This window comes from Mirounga angustirostris, unplaced genomic scaffold (assembly GCF_029215605.1).
Source record: "Mirounga angustirostris isolate CCGP_5_RB_7025 unplaced genomic scaffold, mMirAng1.0.hap1 SCAF_7, whole genome shotgun sequence".
Taxonomy (NCBI): Eukaryota; Metazoa; Chordata; class Mammalia; order Carnivora; family Phocidae; genus Mirounga; species Mirounga angustirostris.
Genome location: NW_026991715.1, coordinates 114,368,732 through 114,377,476, shown reverse-complemented (window position 1 = coordinate 114,377,476; position 8,745 = coordinate 114,368,732).

Sequence of the window (8,745 nt, the reverse complement as noted above, 5' to 3'; positions counted from 1 at the left end):
GATTTGTTTCTTGTAATCAGACAAGCCTAAACCAAAACATAGACTTTGCAGAGCACAGTGCAGGCCAGACCAGATGGCCCTTCCCTGTCTGACACCATCCACTGCCCCCGGGGCATCTCGTTTCTGTGTGCTCTCTCTGCTGAAACCCATCTTATTTCTCCAAATGCAACTCAGAAGCAAATGCTTCTCATGGCAGGCACCAGCATTATCTCAACTGTATAGACATCTACAGGAACTAACCAGGAAGCCCTGGTCCAGTGATGTGTGGGAGTTCAAGAGGGAATCCTTTTAATTTCCACCTTTGAAGAGCAGGTATATCATTTCCTTTGCTGGGATCAGGCAGCCAGGATTGCCCTGCGAATCCAAAGTGTTTCTAACACTCTCTTTGCGAAGTTCTATTCATAGAAAACCTTGGCCCGGCTCCAGGTCTGTGTCACATTGTTTGTGTGGAATGAGGATGTGCTCTGCTTTTTCAGAACAACAAGCCCATGTTTTTGAGTCATTACAGGAAAAACTTTTCCCACAGCGCAATGAGTGGAGTTCACTTCATCGCAGTCAAGGTGTGTCATTCCAAAAGACACAGAAAATGTCCTCAAAGAAGAAACCTCCAAGCCACTCACATTCCAGCCCCCTTGTCCGTCAGGAGACAGCTAAACAGGCTGTCTGAGAAGGTTTCGCCCAGTGCCCTTGGACGCTTTCTTCCCAGCGCCGCTGGCCCCCTCTTTCCCTTTTCTCCTTACTTCAAAACACTTAAAAACTCCATGAGAGCAGCACTCAAGGGAAAGAAAGCAGGCTGGAAGAGGTGAAAACATCTGGTGCAGCTTTTCCCATCTGAGTGTTCACCCATGGAACGGTCAAAATTCACGTTTATCCTGAATTGCACAATTTCAGAATTACAGCCCTGACGTACCAGTGCAGCTCCAGCCTATCAAGATGGAAGCATATAAATCTAGCAATAACCTCCCCACCTATTAAAACCTCCTCACCTCTGAAAACGGAGTATTAAGCTTGCTAGAATAGGAACAAATAAACATAGTTCATGGGACATACTTGACATATAACATTATACTGGTGTCATGTTTCCATACATGATGACATGATCACCACAGTAATGCTGGTTAACATCCATCACCATACCTAGTTACAAGTTTATTTTTCTTGTGATGAGAACGTTTAAAATCTACTCTCTTAGCAACTTTCAAAGATGCAATACAGTGTTATTAGCTAAAGACACTGTGCTGTGTGTTTATCCCTATGACTTATTTCTTTATAACTGGAAGTTTATCCATTTGACCACCTTCATCCTTTATATTATATAAATATACTATATTTATATATTTATAATATATATAATATACTTATATATGTTATGTTTATATATCCATTATACCTTTTGCCCACTTTCCACCTCCACCTCTGGCAATCACCAATCTGTTCTCTGTATTGGTGAGCTTGGTTTTTTGTTTTTGTTTTGTTTTTTAAATTCCACAAATAAGTGAGATCATTTAGTATTTGTCTTTCTCTGTCTGACTTATTTCACTTAGTATAATGTCTTCAAGATCCATCCGTGCCATCCATGTTGTTATAAATGGCAAAATTTTTTTTTATGACTGAATAATATTCTAATGTGAGTGTGTGTGTGTGTGTGTGTATTACAATTTCTTTATCTAGTCATCCAGCCAGGAACTGGAAAACAACTTAGGTTGTTTTCATGTCTTGGCTACTGTAGATAATGCTGCAGTGTACCCAGGAGTCCATATATCTTTTTGAGTTAGTGTTTTCATTTTCTTTGGATAAATGCCCAGAAGTAGAATGCTGGGTCCATACATTCCTATTGCTTGGCAAATAACTGCACAAATAAAAGAAGGCGACGCTGACCAGAGGAGGTACTTTACAATGATCATAGGTAGGGTTAAGAGGAACTTTGCACCTCCCAGCCCCCAGTGATCATCTCACTGGGGTGTGGACACCTCCTCTAATCACTGCCTCGCTGCAGGTGTCAGAGCTGTCCTGACTTGGCCCTTGCTGGCCTAGCTAGCTGCACTCCACCTGCAAAAAGTAGGTGTGCTGGTCCCCCAATGATGCAGTCTTGGCCTTTATTGTTACTTTGGGGTATCACGGCCCCCATGCAGACTCAGAGATGGAGAGTGAGCGTGTTCCAGGGCCTCGGAAACAAGAGGATGGTAGCCACCCTGAGCACATTTCCTGAGTGGTAGCTTTTTGAAGTTTTTTTTTTTGCTTTTTGAGGTTTTTAATAGGTGTCATGTTGATCTGATTGTTATCAAGACAATGAGAAAAGACAGTCAAGGAGGCAGCATGGAAATGCTGATCAAACTATCACTGATTACCTTTTCGAACATCTACTTTGTCCTAATTTCAGATTTACAGAAAAAAATGAAGAGAAAAAATTCCCACTTACCCTTCATCCAGATTCCCCAAATGTTCACATTCTCTCTCTCAATATGTGTCACATGTATGTTTTTCCTGTTTGAGCATAAATTGCAGCCATTTGGGTAGGATTGAAGGGAAGAAGGTTTTTAAAAGTAATACTTCAAGATGAAGAACAAAAACTCTTGATGTTAAATAACTGGATCTTTAAAAAGACAATTTTGCCTTAAAGCGATTGTGGATAATAATGTTTTTGTCTTTGATATCAAAGTCATTTGAGAAAAAAAATAAGAAATCATTGCTCAGACTATAGCATAGGTTAAGAGAGCTGTCAAATTGTGATGATCTCCTGTCACCGACACCATAGCCCTTGCCCCCTTCCTGGACTCATGTGAACCTTAGCCATGCCTCTGCTCCATCCAACACAATGCTTCAACCAACCTGCAAAAATGCTTGAGTAACACATTCGGTGCTTCTCCCAAAAGCACCAATGACACAAATGACCTCCAGGGGGCCCCTATTTCCTAAATCCCCAAGACCAAGGAGTGAGTTTCTTGGTTCTCTGTGGTACTCCTTCCTGCCCAAATTTTACTCCTACTTGTTTCTTGTTAATCTTATGCAACTTGCTTTTCACCAAAATGGCACTGCCCAAATTGATCAACATCTTACTGGCCAGACTGGGCTCTGAACAGCTTTGCCTACATCCAAAAATGAAATCCAACTACAAAGGAAGAATGTTTGTCACAACTGAGCTATTCATCACAGTGGGCGATAAGGTCAGAGGATAACATCCCAAAAAAAGGAGTTTCAGAGAGGCTTGGAAGGATCAAGAAGCACTGGGATATGAACAAAATGACTGTGGCTCTTTGTCCCAGCAGCACCCCAGTGTAATGTCTATTTGCTCCTGGCACCTGCACCTCCCCAGCTGCCCTGCATCCTCCAAACCAATGGATTCAGCAGGTGTATTGTTGTCCCATTTTTCGAAGTACCCCCATCCTACAAATACATTACATTTATGTTGAAGTTGGCCAAAGTCAGTTTTTCCACTGTTTTGTTTTGTGTTGCTTTCAACCAAAGAATCAGAAGCTATGACACCCGATTGAATTGGGCACCTGTGTGTTTCAGTTCTGTCTGTCCCATCTGCACAGGGCTCTTTAAAGATGGGGACCACACCTTCTCATCTGCTCACCCTGCTTCCGTTGACCTGTGCAGAGTGAATGCTCCTCCAAGCAGACTGTCTAGCTGCTCAGAGGTAAAGTGAAAGAGCCCTGTAGTACACTTACTGGATCTTCTCCTCATTTTGTAGACTGGATTTTGCTTTTGTATAAATCTAACAAAAATGAGCCCATTTTCCAGTCCCTCTGGTGTTTGAGGCCATGAAACAATTTCAGGAAAATGGTATTCAAAATCCACTGATCTCCGGTCTCGGATGCCTCCATAGCTCCGATTCATTAAATAACTAGAGAGTCAACCATGATCCTGGGTTTCCAAGGTTGTTTTCAAACCAAGAACTCGGCTGCTGCCAAGACTAGCAGGGGTTTCTGAGCTGGCCAACATTCCTTGAGTTTCCTTTGAGATGTGAAAAAAAAAAAGGCCGCTTAAAATGCATTATATAAGAAAGAAAGGTATGATCAAGTTAAGGGGAAACTACAAAGGAAGCGGGCCAAGTCCCAAAATAAAAGGCAGGAATAGAAAACTAAAAATAACACACAGGGAAGTGTACCACATCTGTAGGGCTCCCTTGCATTCTCCTGGAGCATTGTAACTTTTTTTTTCAGGAGCATGCTAATAATTGTTTGGAGATTTAAATAGAACACTATTATTTGTTCTTTAAAAATAGTCACTTCTTTTGTAGAATTGTGAGAGAGTTTCAAATGATATTGATCGAATTTCACTCATTTGTTATTTACCTTTTACGGGCATCTTCAAGCGTGTTAAGGAGTCAGCCAATTTTCTTCACTCTCTATTTATCCATCTTTAATGGAGCATTTAAAATATTCGAAATATTTCAGTCGTGTTGCAATTAATGGACATTTGAAATACAAAAAAATAAAATCGGCTTATATGACAATACTTTAAATTGTCTGCCGTTTCTTGGAAAACTTAGTACGTGCCAGGCACAATGATAGGATGAAATGGCATACAGAGAACATGTGCAAAGGTTCTTACAACTTTGCCCCTGAGCCATTACCCAAACTTTTTGCAGAGAACCCTAAGGGGCGGCATGTATAAATAACAAACCCAAGTCAATAACTAGTGTATATTACAATGAATTAATCCTGGCTCCCTTTGACTCAAAAACTCTAGGGTCCTTCCACACTACTTGAGATAATCAAAAATATTTTTCAAATAGGCTAACTATGCATAGTTAGCACAGATCCACCAATAGGAATTCATTGTTCACTTTCTCACTTTTGCTTACTTTTAAAGGCTTACGATTGAATTTATATTTAAATTCTGAAAATGCATAGTACACACGTCATGACTAAGATAGGTGCCATTCCTCCTGGTTATAAGGTTTGTCTTCTACCATTCACTTAGTTGTCAGATTAGTACGGCAATTACATTTTTCCCTTAAGAGAAATATGTTATGATAGATTTGAAGAAAATGAAGCTTTATGCCAGGGAAGTGCCTATGGAGACGTCGTTTACAACGTTTGTTTAATAACCACTTCCAAGTTGTAAATTCCTGTTTTCTCTAGACACAACAAAAACAGGAAATATTTACCAACTTCACAGGTGTCAGGAAATACTTTAAAAACTCTGGTGGCCTAACCACCAGCTTAAGCAGATAGCATTTCTGTGCATAGGTGCTGTAGGTATATTGTAATTTGAACTGTGTACTTTACGATCCAGAGACCTTCATCGACACTTACTAAGGATTGACTGGCTTTGCTTCTGTTGGACCAAAGCCTTTTTTTTCCAGAAGAGAAGTATAATGTGCTAATGTGCTTTGTAGCCTTTCTAGGATTTACAAGAAAATTACAGTTCTCAACATTTACTTGGTTTGAAATCTTATTTCTACATCTAACCAAGTGCTAAATGACAAAGTACATCTCAAAACTACTGAAATAGAAGATTATGTTCTTTAGCCACCGTATATGCAATAAACCACGAATTCATTTTCACTTGCTTGAATTTGCTGCAGTTTACCTTTCCAAAAGTGGAGAGAGCTTTATTCTTTTTCCCAATTATAAAACTAATGGCAAAGATTTCAGAATATAGCTGAAAATATAAAGAATAAGGTAAGCATCCCTATTAATAGCTCCATTTATATTCATTTACATATTTTTTCACAAAGATGAGATTATTCCTATGGCATCGTGGCATGCTTTTTTCCACCTACCATACAGTACAAGTGTTCTTAGGCAAGCTGCCCTTTCTCATCTCAGTGAGATCACCATGCGTCCCCCTTCTCTCCCAACACTATTCCACTATTGATGTGTCCATGGTGTACTGGCAAGGAGGCAGGCACTCAGGCCTCCCTGGGGTATGCACCTGCACACTTGCATTTCTGCCAGTTGAAATCAAAGCTCGGAGTCTGTTACATTTGTTCTTGAGTCTGTTAGTGCCAGTTATCACTGTTGCAAAACTGAATTAAATATTCATTGTAGACCAATAAGCTAGAAACACAAAAAGAGGATTGTTTCTGTGAAGACTAAAGGAAATGTTTCAGGGAAACCTGATAAAGCTATCACTTCAAAAATAGCTGCTTTCACACTGGGGAGAGGGACTCATGAAAATCTAGTAGTCGGCGCCCTGGTTGCATTGCGGCAGCCACACTCCCCGACCGACTCCCAGCCCTGATGACACTGTCACCTTCTGCTTTGGAGTGAACACGATCTGTCAGTCACTCTACACACACTTCATCACTTGCAATGGCTAGAGCATAGTCAGTTCTTGGCTACATTGTCATTTCCTTAACAAATATGCTACCATTGGCCTTTTCAGATTGCTTACAGTTTTTTTTTTTTTTAAAGATTTTATTCATTTATTTGAGAGAGAATGAGATAGAGAGAGCATGAGAGGGGGGAGAGTCAGCGGGAGAAGCAGACTCCCTGCCGAGCAGGGAGCCCGATGCGGGACTCGATCCCGGGACTCCAGGATCATGACCTGAGCCGAAGGCAGTCGCTTAACCAACTGAGCCACCCAGGCGCCCTACAGTTTTTTGGTAGTATAAAAACATTGCTACTGTTTTTTGTATACACATTTTCATGCACTCAAAAATTATTTCCTTAGAATTAATTCATAAAAATAGAATTTTTGTATAAAAGACGTATACTTTTTAAGACTTCATATATATACAGATGGATATATGGATATATATTTTTTAACTATGTGGTAGGTAAACTACAGATTTGAATGTTTTCATTTAAAAAAATTGAATGGCTAAAAGTGATACAGTGATAAGTAGTTTTCACCACCATACACAAGACTTTATCACCAAATTTATTTGGGTCTGGTGTTTTCATCTGTGAAAGAAAAGGTTTAGACTAGAATTCTTCGGGCCCCTCTCCTCAACTCCAATATTTTGGCTTTCTATGTACTCCTATATTTTCTAGAGGGCTAGAAAATGTATAGACACATCTACTCTGTGAGAGTTATGTCACAAGAATCTATATAAATGGAATTGTATAACCTGGATTAATACAAACACATCAGACTCTATCATTGCTTCCAAATGGATTCTCCCTAATCTTGGAGGAACAGAAAGAAACAAATACTCACCTAGGATCTAGGTGCTCTCCTCTTTAGTTGCAGGCTAACTGCCCTTCTGTCCTTCCCAGATGACCTTCTAGAAAAGTGCTCACCTGCCATGCAGTTTTCAGCACCCTTCATTCAGGCTTCCACCCTGACCTCTCCATGGACACTGCTCTCCTGTGGTCACCGGGGGCCTCCTGAGGACTCTTTAGCTCCGCCTGATCTCTCCATGACACATGGCACCCCTGGTCACTCTTCTTGAATGCCTTTCTTCCTATGAGACCACACACCCCTTGACCATTTCCTAATTCTCTGGTTCTTCCATCTCCAGCCTCCTTTGATGGTTTTCTATTTGTCCCTGACAAGTCCCCACGATTTAAAGTTTCTCTGATGTTTTTCAACCCTTGCAGTTGCTTAAATAGTTAAGTATCTTTTTTTTTTTAAAGATTTTATTTATTTATTTGAGAGAGAGAGAATGAGAGAGAGCACATGAGAGGGGGGAGGGTCAGAGGGAGAAGCAGACTCCCCGCCGAACAGGGAGCCTGATGCGGGACTGGATTCAGGGACTTCAGGATCATGACCTGAGCCGAAGGCAGTCGCTTAACCAACTGAGCCACCCAGGCGCCCTATAGTTAAGTATCTTTAAACAACAGAAATAAGTAGAATGAACCAACTGGTTAAGAAGTATTGTAGTGCATTCTTTCATAAGGTCAGCAATGACTGGTTTTGATCACTCCTTAGTTTATCTCCTTTCTAGGCAAGTCTAGATCTCCCTTTAACAGTGATTCTCCAAGCACAGTCCCTGGACCAGCAGCATCTGCATCGTCTGGGAACTTGTTAAAATGGAAAATCCTTGGGCCTCATCTCAGACATACCAAATCAGCAATTTGTGTTTTAACAAGGCCTCCAGATAATTCTAACGCATAATAAACTTAGAGAGTCGCTGGTCTATGACATGCACCCTTTTAAAGCCAGGCCTTAGTTTAATGATTAATTCCAACTCTGGGTGATCAGAAGTAATCAATTTTCCCTCCAAGTATCTATGTGATGTTGAATTATATCTACAGATCCTTTACTCCAAGGGACCTCGGGATAAAGGAAAAGAATAAAATACGGGATGGAAACAATAGTCCTCCCCAATTGCTTTTCACCGAAAATGACAACTCAATCTGGCTACCACTAAAATTACTTTACACTTTTTGTTACTATGGGTGATATCCCCACTACCTATTGGAGAAGCACTCCCTGTTTCTGTTGCCCTGGACAACCCTATTTGTCAGATTCACTGACTCTCACATATACCCCCACTTTTTTCAATCTCCTCAGGTCCTGATAGGCAGGATAAGTAGCCACTGGGGAGATGGGAGCTGGCAAGTAAAAGGGATGAGAGGCCATCTGCTCTATCTGTTCTGCTGGTGACAGGCCTGTCACCTGCTTTGTTCATTCATACATTCATTCATTCCTTTCTTCATTCGTTCCTCCAGACATCCACTCACCCATCCACTCACCCATCTTTCTTCCCAAACATCCTTCTATCCAACTATCTACCCATCCAACTTTTCATTCATCCACTCATCCATCCATCCACTCATCCATCCATCCATCCACCCATCCATCCGTTAATCCATGCATTGCAGAAATCTTTATTTTGTGGAA